Here is a 14,348-nt window from a genome sequence, read left to right as displayed (position 1 = left end):
AATCATCTCTTTCAACATCCTATTCACCATGCCATTGCCTTGTGAACTATACAAAGCTGCTGTCAAGTGCTTGACCCCCATCATTTTCAAAAAGGATTGCATCATCTGGGATTTAAACTGAAAGCCATTTTCTGGGAACACCTCCTCTGCAAAACATATCCCTTAATAGTTCAATCAGAACAGTGGTAGTGGGTTCACTCAAAGATTTGCATTCAACCCACTTTGAATAATAATCAACCACCACTAACACATATTTCATTTCCATGTTGAGATTGTGCATTGAACCTATAAAATCAATGCACAATTTTTCCCAGGGACCATTAGAAAAACTGACTGGGTGAAGGGGAGTGTTGCGCACATTCACAGTTTTATCTGTATTTCCACAATTCACACACCAACCTACAAATGCCTCAATTGCCACATACATTCCTGGCCACCAATAAGATTGCTGCAACCGTTTTTCCGTGCCAGTCATTCCAACATGACCCTGATGAGCAAAATTGATTAATCTAAGTCTAAATTCAACTGGGGAACCAGAGAATTTCCTCTCATGATGGTGTTGTCTTCAATAGTTAGATCATCTTTTACCTTGTGATATGTGCAACCTATTACAGATGGTTCTTTCCTCAGGCCAAATTTTGACAATGAAATCCATAATCGATTCTTGCAATTCATCATTTTTGGAACTCTCCAACAATTCAGACTTGCTTATAGTGCCCTCCAGAACTACTAACCCGTCAACTAATCCAAACACATATTCCACATCATCTTCATGCTGGTTCTCTGGCAACTCGACCATGGGACAGCTGGACAGAAAATCAGCCTGAGCGTTTTTCCCTCCTGGGATGTGCTTGATGACAAAATTGAATTCAAACATCCTGAATAAAAACCTCACTAACATTGGACTGACCTTGTCATGAACATTCTTTGACAATAAATAAACAAGAGGCTTGTGATTTGTCACCAGGACAAATTTTCTTCCCCACAAAAAGGTTTCAAACTGCTTGGTCACCCAAATGCAGGCCAAAGCTGCCCTTTCAATGGTACTGTATTTGCACTCCGTCGAAGAGAGGGACCTAGACACAAAACCAACAGTTAGTTCTTTGCCTTCTACCATCTGTGTGAGAACAGCACCCAGGTCTACCCCGCTTGCATCCACTGTCACAGTAGATTGCACATTATGCCTAAATGCATGTAAAGCTGGTGCATTCAGCATACGATTCTTCAAATTTGCAAAAGCTGAGGACTCAGTTTCTTCCCATACTAATTGCTTTCCCTTCTTAATTAATTTTATAAGGGCCTCTGTTTGGAAAGCAAAATTATCTATAAACCGGGAATATTTTTCACAAAGGCCCAGAAAAGACTGCAACTGTTGTTTGGTCTCAGGTCTGGGGCTGCCAATGTCTGCCATGACAAGATCAGTTTTAGGTTTAATTCCTGCTTCTGGGATGTGGTGACCTAAATAATTAATGTTATTGACAAGAAATTAGCATTTTTCCTTTCTAACTGTAAACCTGTGTTTCTCTAATGTACCCAACACCTCTCTCAATGCACACAAAAGTTCCTCAATGTCTTTTGAAACAAATGTAAATGTCATCCTGATATGCTAAGACACTCTTGCATCCCCCAAAGAGTTTGAACATCAAATTCCGAAAGACAGAAGCGGCCGAGGCCAGGCCGAAAGGCATCCATAAGAATTTAAAAGCTCCAAAAGGAGTGTTAAAGGCGGTCAAGGAATGTGAATCCTCCGCCAGCTCTATTTGGTGATATGCTGCCTTCAAGTCTATACAGGAAAAGACGTTGGCACCACCCAGTTGAGCTAGCATCTCCTGAATCTTTGGTAAGGGGAAGCAATCAACTAAAATGTTCTTATTCAGTGATCTCAAGTGAATACAGAGTCTAATGTCATTTGTGCCCTTTTTCTTCGCGACTACAATGGGTGAAATCTACTGCGAAGAGCCTATAGGTTCAATGAACTTGTCAGCACACAATTTCTCTAAATGCTGTTTTAATTGTTCTCGGATGCCCAAAGGAACCTTCCCGACTGTGTGAATGACTGGCACAGCGTCTTTCTTAATGATAATTTTATTTTCAAATCCTTGCTCCAAACCAAGTCTATCTTCAAATAAAGCATTGTGCCTAAGCAATAACTGTTGAAGAGAAGTATTACGTGCAGGTAAATACACCAATGAAATTGGACAAGCTGTACCTGGTCTTAGAACCATTCCAAATTTTCCTTGATTTTTTCATCCAAAATGTTGTAACCTTTATTTGCCACATACACATTAGTAAAGATAGATCTACCTTTTAGTTTAACATTCTCTAAAAACGAGCCCATCATGTCTATATCGTGTCCTCCAAATGCAATTGTACAAATGCCCGGTGGAGATAGTTGGACAGAGTTACATTCTTTGTAATATAACTCATCTGTCACTAGTCCAAAGTTACTTGAACCTCCACATTACCAATTGTGACTTTGCAGAGAGGATCTCCATCATTGTATCAGATTCTATGGAGAGAACAATTTTGTTGAAGCTTTTAATAGCACAAATGCTGGGATCCGAGAGTTCATTAGATTGCTCAAGGGTGGCAACTCTGCGTATTTTCGCACATACTCACAAAATGTCCAACCTTCTTGCATTTCATACAAGGTTTGCCTATTGCTGGAAAATGATTGCATTAGCACATGGGCATTCTTGATCCACAACTAAAACAGTAACTTTATTTCTTGATTTCTGTAGCCTTTTGGGGAATAACTTTAGTTTTGTGGCAAACTGTATTAACTGGTTCCATCTCCAATTCACTTTTAGATTTATTTAATTCCTTTGAGGCTAGGATTGATCTTTCGATACCCCAGGCAATTTCTAGTGTTTTATTTAAAGTAGGATTTCTGCAACATAATAGTCTTTTAGTTCTTTTATTGAAACCATTCACTATTAATTGATCCCTTAAATAAGGATCAATACTACCATCAAAATCACACAGGTCAATTAATACTCTTAGTTCAGCTAAGAAAGTGTCAATAGATTCATGTTGTTGCTGACATCTGGTGTAGAACCTGTGTCATTCAACTATTACACTTGTATTATCCTTGAAGTAGTTATTTGATCTGCATACTGCCTCCTAATAGACATCCCAGTCGGTTTCATCAGGTTGAGTGACTACAGGAGATGTGCTGTCCTTCTGATCCCAAACAATCGTACAAAAGTGCCAACTTTCTAACTTGTTCAAAATTTGGAAATTTTGTTTTTACACCACCAGGTTCTGGTAGGAAATGTGTAGGGTAGGTTATATTTTGCATGGTGATGCTTCAATAGTCAAATTGTCTTTCACAATGTGAGAAATATACAAATGTAACACTTCTTTACTGACAGAACCAGTTATATAATAAGGTTATCTTTCCATGCTTCACACTTGCAATTCATATCCCACCAATAAAAACAACTTTTACAATCAGTTCTTGTGCTCTCCCAATAGAAACAACTTTGAGAGGTAAGCTCCGCCTCTGCAGCCGTACTCAAGACTTGCAGGCCCCTGAATCAAACAGGAGAGGCTGCCCAGGCAAAATGTTGAGAGAGGGGGCAGCCTGAGAGTAGATTGCAGGTGAGCGTTTGTTAGCGCGTTAACTGGTGAAGAGCCTCGATCAGGAGATCTATGATAGCGCTAATAGAGCACGAGCAGGAAGAGATAAGTGGGCAATAGTGACATCGCGAGGAATTCAAATAAGCACGTGAGAGGCGCAAGCATGCTGAGGAGTATTGAGAAATAGAGGCAAAAGGCAAATATCTGAAAGTCTTTACCTCCAATCTGATGAACAGTAAACTTTAGTGAACTGCTTATGACAGCAACAGTAATGCTTCCTCTCACTGCGATGATAAGCCCAGGTGGTGCCATTGAGGGTGCTGACTGTAAACCCAATCGTAGCCAAAATGGGATGGGTTCCTCTGAGCGGTGTAATGAAGGACACACGCAAGATATACATAACGCTGCTCCTTTATTCCAGTCAGAACAATGGACACCACAGCTCCGAGCTCAAACCCTTAGCTCCAGGTGTCATCTCCAAACTGGCAACCCTGGAACTCCCAATACGGAACCCAGCAGGGATTCCAACCTTCCCATTCTAAAAGGAACCTAGCTATAAGAACACAACACTTTCCTTTATAAGTATCGGAGCACCATATTGTAGTAAATGATATTTTGACACAATATTTTTGCCAACAATATTGTTTACCACAAATTATTGTGTCAGTGATGCTTGGCTGCATATCCCCTCCTTTTGTATACAGCCTTTTCAGCTGCAGCACAATAGTCCATTCCTTAGAACCGGATCGCTCTTGGTGGTAGTGAATCATTTCCCCAGGAGCAAACAATATCTGCCTTATTGGTCTGCTTGTCTTAGCTCTAGATGTCAAGCGGTTATGCAGTGATTTGGGGCTGTAGTCAGTTTTTCTGCCATGATCGGACATAAGTCATTACTTACTATGTAAAAGTAAACAAAAAGCAATATGTTAAAACTTTATGATATGGTACAGGCATTTGGGGATATTATTCAACTAGATATTTCCTTTGTGAAGAAAATAATGTCTGCTGTTGGTTACTTGGTCTCCTTCTCAACAGTTCATATTATGTTTTGGATGTTGGGGACTATCTTAATTTGAGGATGCTATTAAATTGGCCCCTCTATTACTCTGAAGTTACATCTGGGCAGGTACCAAGGCTTAGCTAAATAGATCCATTATCTGTCTCAACTGTTCCATTGGCTTGAGAATTTCTCAGCCCTCCATAGTTTCTTACCCCACATTCTGGGAGGAGAACCTCTTTCATGAAAGTAGAAATGGACTGTGTGAGGTTGTGGAACTTGTTAAGCCTTCACTGAGAGGTAACCTTGCCCTGCAGAACACATTAAGTGTAGAGGTATATCTATGCATTTTCGCCGACTAGGTTTAATTTGTTAACCATTCGTAATTATCTTTCATTCCCAAAGGGACAGTTTAGTTCTGACTTGATTACCACTCCTGTGATGAAAGTTCCTCACAAAATCGTTTCCACTTTAAGTTTTTGCAAATGTACCCATACATTTTTAATTTTAAATCCTTTGCTTAAAAACAGAGTTTTAACAGTTGTACTCCTGCGATGATGCATTCCCAGATGCTGTTCACTGCCAATGTTTGTATAAATGTGAGAATCTTTTTAAATCCGCTGTCTGGTTTTACAACTCATTGCTTGTTTAAAATGTATGATGCAGTTGTATGTTTTGATTTATTTGTGATTATGATGCATTTGTGTGTTTTTTATTTATATGTCATTTTGTGCTTTAGTGGTTATATCTTTAACCAAATACAACTTTTAGGATGCTGATTATGAGGATGATGATGATGATAATTATGATAGTGATGATTATAGTCACTGAATATCATGAACCATTGTATTTTCAGGTAGAGTTTTGTGTTGTCAAATTGTTACTGGATCTTCATGAGCTAGGTTCTTGTAGGTTAAGGGTAAATACTAACAATAAGGCAAGAGATCATGTAGCACTGGGGCCCTCTACAGGAGAGAGGCAGTTTTGTGGCTCATGTGGCTCCAACCTGAATGTATTAGTAGTGGCTGGTGAGGAAAAAGGTGTACCCCAGCAGTAATGAGTCAGATAAGCCTATGTGTATTTGCATGGTGTGGATTAGTTCTTGGTGGCAGACTGTCTCAGGCTGTAGAAAGTGCAGCCAACAGGTAGGAGACAATGTTATAATTAATTAGGAGTGTGATGTTGCCCTCCTAAAGGTTGGCAATTTCAGTGGTGCATAGAGTTATAGGGCCTGACCTCAAATTGTTTGTTCTGTAGAAGGTTGTTCAAGGTGATTATCCAATAAAAGAAAGTTGGCAGATGTGGTAATTCTTCAGATTATTTGGGCCCATTATTTTTTCAAGCGGATAAGGAGAATCTGTCCTGATTTAAGAGGCTCTGGGAAGACTGCAGGACTGAGGAAGCCATTGATCACCTTGAACAAACAATGGTGTGAAGGCATCTCCCTGAAGAGAGTTCACAATGGATAATGATAGGAGAGCATTATGAGGGGTAGTATTTTTGAGAGAGTTGAAAATGCCTGTGATTTCTATATCTGAGGGGAAGTTAAAGGCTGTCCACGTGGGGAAGAGCAGAGGGGTATTAAAGGCAGCAGTCTGTCTGTTTGGGGTTTACCTTCCTGTTAAGAAGTGATTGGTTGCTTTACATTCTCCTTGTATTCCAGCTCCATAATATAACAATGAAGAAAATTTGCTTTCCAGAGACAATTGTATCCATTTTGCCAGGTTACACCTTCACATGCCAGGCAAACTCAACGATCAGAGAATGTGCTGTTATGTAGATATATCAAAATATCTCGAGATCGCTTCCATCTAATCCTCCCTTATTTGATCTTATGTTTCTTTTATGTTTACAAAATTATGTAACTGCAAAGAGAGTGTTTTAACCTTTTTGGTTATCTCGATTTGAGTTCTGTGCAATTTCCAAATTGATTGCATAATGCAGTGGGTAAGGTTGGAATGTGGATGAATTTAAAATTACCATAAATCTATCAAAATAAATATATAAGCTTTTAAAATACTGTATGTGCCAAAACTAGGCTATTGACCTGAAAAAACGAAAAGAAGGTCTGCCGTTAAAAGATAGCTAAGAAGTTCTTCATTTAAATGAGTAATTACTGGAACATACTTAATCAGAGGAAGAAAGCGTGCAAGTTCTCACGGCTGTTCCTGTTCTAACCTCACTGGCACGGATACTTCTCTGAATTATAAGGAACTAGTGGTACATTCCTGGCAGTTAAAGCAATGATGTATGATGCTGTTTGACGGGGTATATAAAAACATTGGTTCGAACGTAGACATGAATTTTGTAAAAATGTTAGGGTCATTTAATTTGTACTTATAAATTAAACTGATGACTGGAGAAAATGAAAATACGGTCTTTTTGATGTATGGAACCAGTGGAAATATCAATCTGAAATTTTTAGCTGCCCATTCAACAAGTTGTTACACCCTTAGTGTAATAACCCTCACCTCACCTCACCCACACTCCCAAGGCACTCCAAAACACCGGACCAGCATACCTCAACAACTGACTCGCCACTTTTACACCCCGAACCACCAGCTCCGCTCCGCCAACCTCGCCCGCGCCACCATCCCACGCATCCGCAGAACGACCGCCGGCAGTAGATCATTTTCCCACCTCGCCGCCAAGACATGGAACACCCTCCCCACCCACCTGCACCAGACCCAGGACCTGCTGACCTTCTGGAGACTCCTCAAGGCCTGGCTGTTCGATCAGTAGCAATGTCTCATAAAGAGAGCTCTGAAGGCCCCGTGCGGATGGGTACAGTCGAAACACCCCCCCCCCCCCCATCTCCCCCCCACTCTCGCTGGCGTCTCCAGAACAACTTTAAAAGCTGGCAGCTCATGGTAACATTTCAGATATGCTGACTGTGCATATCATGATGGTAGTTTTTTTGTAAGGGGATCAGCTCTTGGAAGATGACCCTGAACCCTCTCCCTTCACCCTGGGATTTAAATCTCTTCAATATCACTTCTATGGTGTGGGGAGGTCACTTGAACCCCTCAGCCCATCTCCAAAGGGAGCCTGGAGGGTACGATTATTGTATACTACCTCCGGGTTGGCACACATGCTGCATGTCTAGTGAACACCCCTTTGCCTGTACACGTGCTTTGCTATTAAAGAGCATGAGTATGGTCAAAAATACCTTATCTTTTGTATAGGTCTGCACCCTGCCCAAGTGAGTGAACAACCTCTTCAGAATGAATGGCATCTACACAGGTGTAATAATCCACATTTGTAAAGCGCACAATCACCCATAAGGGTCTCTAGGCGCTGGGGGCCATCGGGAAGATTAAGCAAGCTATTGCCCAGAGTCATATGGTGCTGGGCTAATCTGCCACCAGTGCTGGGGATCGAACCGTGATCCCCAGATTCTGGAGTCAGTTGCCCTAGCCGCGGCGCCACACCTCTTCCCTAGCAGGTTTCGTAATATCAGTATGGATCCCACTGCAGAGGAACGCCAGACTCTGTAATCTGAACACCTATATTGCTAAACTCATAAAAAGTATAGAATAGTTAATTGCTAAAAGAATTTAATAGAAGTACAGATGAAAAACATTATTTTGCAGCGCCCAAAAATTAATATTTAGCAAACACTCAGAGACAGAGTTCCTCCACTTGAAAACTCGATAGCATCCATGAAAATAGGTTCAGAAGAATACAAATGTTGGTGGAGGTTAGATCACACTCACTTGGAGTACATGGTGAAAACATCCTTAGACATGCAGGAAATTACCTGAAGGCCGTGAAGCTTACCATTCCATACATAGACAAGTCATCTTTTTATAGTCAAAGCTATCAGTTCTGTTATTTAGTGTAGGAGTGTGTGAAGTTGGAAAGTGATTCAACTTGCAACTTTAAAATGTAGGTTAAATTATTAAACTAGCATTGCTAAAAAAATACAATTAAACAAGCATTAGCAAAGTCAATAGTTCTTGGCTCTGAAATGCTGACCTACTGGCTTTGGATAACACAGATCTAGAACACCCTGAGTCACTGAAGATCCTCAAGGCTCGGAAGTCAGGCTCTCCGTCTGATCCCTGGGCTGCCAGGCTACTTGCCTCGGTCGCTGAGACGGTGAACCCGGAAGCCAACAAATGTATTAATCTCTCACTCCAGGAGGCTCATATTCCTTCATTATGGAAGCAGGCCAAGATCTTGCCCCTCTTAAAGAAACCCATACTGGATCCGCGGATTCCAGCTAATTACCGCCCTATTTTACTCTTACCTATCATGGCTTAGGCCTGTGAAAAGTTGGTGAATAAACAACTTTCAGATTTTGTGGAGGGTGCAAGCCTGCTTCATCCAGCTCAATCCGGATTCAGAGCCTCCCATAGCACTGAATCAGCCTTGGTGGAAATCTCAAAAGCAATTCAGGAGTGTCTGGATGCTGGTGGAAGGGCTGCTCTCGTTTTGTTGGACCTTTCGGCAGCATTCAATACTGTCCCCCACTCGCTGTTGCCTATCCGCCTTGCGAGAGTGGGGATCTCGGGTGTTCCTTTGAGCTAGTTAAAATCTTTTTGGGAGGGACGTACACAACAGGTTTGGCTTCCCCCATTCGCCTCCAGGCTGCAGAAGTTGACCACTGGCGTGCCACAGGGGTCCTCTTTGAGCCCCCTTCTTTTTAATCTTTATGTTACCCCTTTGATCTATTTGGCTGAAGATCCGGGGGCCAAAATCATAGCATATGCAGACGATACCCAGTTACTGCTTACTTGAGGAAAATCTGAGTGCTCTACGTTCTTGGCAAAAAACTGTTTGGCAGCAGTTTTTCAATGGCTCTCCTCAGCACAGCTTAAATGCAATGAGGAGAAGTCGGAAATTCCCCTGTATGGGACATTCCCCCACAGTTTCGAGAATGTCTATGGCCAGCGGAGTTTCCCATGCCTGCCTCCTCAGGGCAACCTGCAAAGAATCTGGGAGTCTGGTTTGAGGAAAATCTATCATTCTCTATCCAGATAAAGAAGTTGATGGGGACCTGCTTCGGGCTACTTAAAACCCTCAAGAAATGTCTCCAGTTTCTCCCTAGAGCAGCTAAGGAAACAGTGGTTTGGGCCTTGATACTCTCTCGACTCGACTATGCGAATACTCTGTATATTGGCTTTCCGGACTATCTACTTCGGAAACTGCAGCCTGTCCAGAATGCTGCTGCGAGACTTGTGTTTAACATCAAAATGAGAAGCAGTGTTCAGCAGTATCTTCATCAACTCCATTGGCTGCCGGTGGCTAATGGAGTCTAGTTTAAAGCATTTACTCTGGCCCATCGCGCTCTGTATGCCCTTGGTCTTTCTTACCTCTAGAAGAGGTTCCTGGTTTACACCCCCGCCAGACACCATTGATCATCATCTCAGTTCCTGGTCCATACTCCTCGTTTTTGGCTCACAAGAATGGGGGGCAGCTCACTTGCTGTTAGAGCGGCTACGATCTGGAACACACTTCCGCTGGCTCCCTGCAGTATTCAGGATTTTGGTCTTTTAAAAAAAAAAACTGAAGATCTACCTGTTTGACTAATTTAACCTCACTTCTCTGTATCTATTTTATCTCTCTTTGGCCTTGCGCCGGGACACTTCTCGGAGTATCTGCGCGTGGTATAAGATTAAATAACATAACATAACATATGGTAAGACATAGATTACCTCTGTGACCAAACCAACTTGCAAAACATGTACACATTCCAGGTCTTCTCCCATCAGCATGGAAAGATTGAATTTGCATCAGACACATTCCTGTTAAAAGTGCCAAATAGAAATTGTTGTCGTACAGTGGGTACAAAGCATGTACAAGCTCCAGGTCTCTTTCCATTAGCATGTGGAACATTGGATTTGCATCAGACACATTCCTGTTAAAAGTGCCACATAGAAAGTGTTGTCGCACATTGGGTACATGGTATGGATTTTAACACAGGAGCTGGAAAAACCTGATCTGACTTCAGTTTGATCAGTGTGTTGAAAGGCAGAATAACTCATTTATTGTGTCAAGTACATTTTGACTCATTTAACAATATATGATACATATTTAATTATAACTGACCCACATGCAATCAGAGAGGTTTACTATTCTCATGAAAGAGCCTTGGCCGTCGGGGCAACTTTCTACAAGGTGAAACATATCGACTATTGAACAGATTTGAACATTTCCCCTGCATTTTTAATATATACACTGGGCACACACATAAACTTCATAGCCCACCATTAGGTAATTTTAGTCTCTTTTATTTATTTCCCTACTGTAATTCCACCCTTATTCTTTACGGTACATCTGCTAGAACACCAAATACAGATAGCCTTTCAGAGTTGCCCAAATTTCAGGGTTGTAGCCCACATTTCTATATGCATCTTACGAATGTGAGGAGAAACCCTATGATGAAGCATGCCATCTTAGGGTGGGTGAGGGTTTTCATCCTAAATAAATATCTTTCTTTGCACATAGGTCAAGTTATTCCTAGGTCTGTTTTCTGCCCATCCAGATTATTTGGGGTTATAAAGTATTACAGGAGGGATGCATTCTGGATTTCTTGTCCTCTTCATTTAACTCTAGTTGAAGAAAGTATTGAAGAGAAGCTGATCCCATAAGACATCAACTCCGACCAAACAAAAGTTTTGCTTGACATAACACAAGGGTAGATAGAAGAAAGCATGGTCACAAAATCACCTGGGACAAATGAGTGCATCCAAAAAAAACTAAAGAAAGGTGACATGCACAGGCACCACCACAATAATTAAAGTAAAATTAACTTTTCTCAATAGTTAGATGAAAGAAATGTTAGACAGAAGGCCTGGTGTCAGTGTTAAAAACAGGCTACAGCATGAGTTAAGCGATAAGCTTTTCCAAAAGCTTAGAAAATGCTGTTTTCTATAACTTTGAAGATGACTGCCACTGTGCCCCACAGCTTGGCATTGCGTCATCGTGGTGGCAGTCATCTTGAAATTATAGAAAGCAGTATTTTCTATACATTTCAGGCACTGCCTTGATGAATCGTTGTGTTGTGTCACACAATGGGCCAGCCATTGTAGACGTATAGAAATCATTGTTTTTTATACTTTTCTGATGGCCACTGTGATACATCATCATGTTGTATCAAGCAACGTGGTGGCCATTTTGAAAGTATAGAGAATAATGTTTTCTATGCTTTTAGAATTGCTGGATTTCAATATTGGCTTTGCCAATGCTGGCACATTTTAGAATCATTTGGAATTGGCAAGACCAATAGCTGCGTCCATTATGTGGCAGGAGATGGGTGGCAAGGAAGGGAAATAAAATGGGAGAAGTGGGTGCCAAATGAGGAAGAGCCGGGGAGCATCAGAGGAGGGGAAATATTAAACAAAACCTAAACGAGTGGGGGCTGGGGGGGGGGTAGGAGAAGTAAGCAACAAGTTGTGGGGCACACAACACATAGAGTGAGAGGTGTGCTGGGTTAAGGGGATTAGAATACTGCACATGGAGAGACAACAAAAAAAACACTTTCACTCCCATGAAATGCTGAATGACAACAAAAGAAATAGACTGAAATGCTACTGGAAAGGTACAAACATAAGTTAGAAGAAACTGCATTGAATCAAGAGGGAAGGGACAACTGGGACAAACAACATGGCCATCCAGCAAGGTGCTGAAAATATATATATATGAAAGATTAAAATTGAATTCTTCGGATTGTGTAGATTTAAAATGCTCATGAAAATGCAGTTTACATCATATGGGATATTTTTAATGTTCACTTAATAACGGTTATGATTTTGTTGTATTGACACAGTTATATGAAATCCTTATTAACATTGTAAAGTAAAATTGTAGAAATTTAATCATGTTTATTAACAATCTTCAAATGTATTTGAATGTTTAAAACAACGTTTGGATCCGCGCCACATTTGCCAGTCTGTCTTCCTACATTTGACCCGAGGTTAGAGTCTTTTAACCATGATGATGAAAGGTCACATGACAGTTGTTCTATTCCATTGGTGGTTACTTGTTTAAATGTTGTTTGGGAATAATCACTTTCTTCTGGTGAGCAAGGCGACCGGGTTCGCCGAAACGCGTCAGATTGAGGCACTCTTGATTCACTTTTCAATGGAATAAAAAAATTCTGCAAATGCGAAACCTGACTGAAGCGTCCGTTTCTCCCTGGAGGTGCTGTGCAGCATTCTTTTGGAGCATTTTTCGATATATATATATATATATATATATATATATATATATATATATATATATATATATATATATATATATATATATATATATATATATATATATATATGTTTAAAAGACACTCCTCCATTGCAGAAAAGGTGAGAGGCCACACGGGGGGAATTTTGTAGGGAGCCTTGGAATGGACCCTGGGCATATATATATATCACCTCCGTTTTGATCCAATCTCCAGGCTTCCGGGTGCTCTAAGGCGGTGCAAGTGAAGCACGGCGGGACCCAGCCGCGTTTTAAATCAATTCCGTTTTCCCGTCGGGAAGTTTTCCTTCGTGCACTCTCGGGTTTACCAAAATGAACCACACGCTTTGTGAAGATTCCTTCCGTGTATTTCATTATTTTAACAGCAAGCCAGCAACACCTTACGCGTTTCGGTCTCTACGGAGACCTTGCTCACAGGAAAGCCGTAGAGACCGAAACGCGTAAGGTGTTGCTGGCTTGCTGTTAAAATAATGAAATAAACGGAAGGAATCTTCACAAAGCGTGTGGTTCATTTTGGTAAACCCGAGAGTGCACGAAGGAATATATATATATATATATATATATATATCAAAAAACGCCGTTCACCAGCCACCGCTCCTCTCTGATGCGGGTGCGTCCTCTGCGCGCGGTGACACACGCTGATTAATTCCACAACTCTCGTCTCTGAATCCACAGGAAACGTTTATGAAAAGAGTGCACTCTTGAGCCATATATAATTTTCGAACCGAAAAGTAGAATTTATTCTGCCATTGTACAGCAAAAATTTACAGACACGTTTCAGCGTTGCTGAAACGCGTCTGTCAAGGCAATATGGCTGGTAGGCCTTTAAAAATGTTTTAAAAGTTGCACAGTACAGCAAATTGATTGATATCTTTTCCTCATGGTTAATGCGGAACCAGCCAACATAATGCACCACTGCACTCAATGAGCTTATAAACATGCATATACAAACAATGTGAATGTCACCCGCCTAAATGGGAATATCTCAAGCATATACAGTAGGCCGCCAATCTCTCAAAAACATTGGCCTAGATCCTTAACAAAGAAAATAAACACATAATAAAAACGTAATAAAAACGTGCTGCATAATATCACCAAATTGATGGAACGAGACAACCTATCAGCCAGAATGTTCGGAGAAGCTGGGACACGGGTTTACCAGTGTTCGACCTTTGTCTTCTGCTAAGGGAGCAATGTTCTCATGTTCTCTATTGTATTCACATCAACCAAACTAAGGGGCAGATTTATGAAGGCCTTGCGCCGCCGGTGCGTCACTTTTTCCCATGTTAAAAATGACGCAACAGCGGCGCAAGGCCTTCATAAATCTGCCCCTAAGAGCCACAAGAGGCAGTCGTACATATTGATTGCATCCGCATGCCACGGCCATACTGAAAACAAATGTGAATTTCCACCATGAATGATAGCCACCAGGTGTATGCTCGTATCCCCACAGGAGCACATATCCCATAAAGCAACATTGCAAACCAGCGAATAACGATAGTCCGTGGGCTATAACCCGAATGTGGGTCGACTTCATTAATCCATTTCGTTGGGCCAAAGACCAAAT

At 41.2% G+C, this 14,348-nt stretch overlaps 1 protein-coding gene across 1 annotated transcript in view; it reads left to right on the top strand.

Moving 5' to 3' along the window:
* UBASH3B (ubiquitin associated and SH3 domain containing B) overlaps window positions 1-14,348 on the top strand; it is a 764,382-nt gene that overhangs the window by 109,162 nt on the left and 640,872 nt on the right. The gene's annotated exons all lie outside the window — the stretch shown is intronic.

Source organism: Lissotriton helveticus, chromosome 3_1 (assembly GCF_964261635.1).
Source record: "Lissotriton helveticus chromosome 3_1, aLisHel1.1, whole genome shotgun sequence".
Taxonomy (NCBI): Eukaryota; Metazoa; Chordata; class Amphibia; order Caudata; family Salamandridae; genus Lissotriton; species Lissotriton helveticus.
The sequence above is the reverse complement of the archived record's forward strand: the minus strand, read 5'-3'. Positions and strand labels throughout refer to the sequence as shown.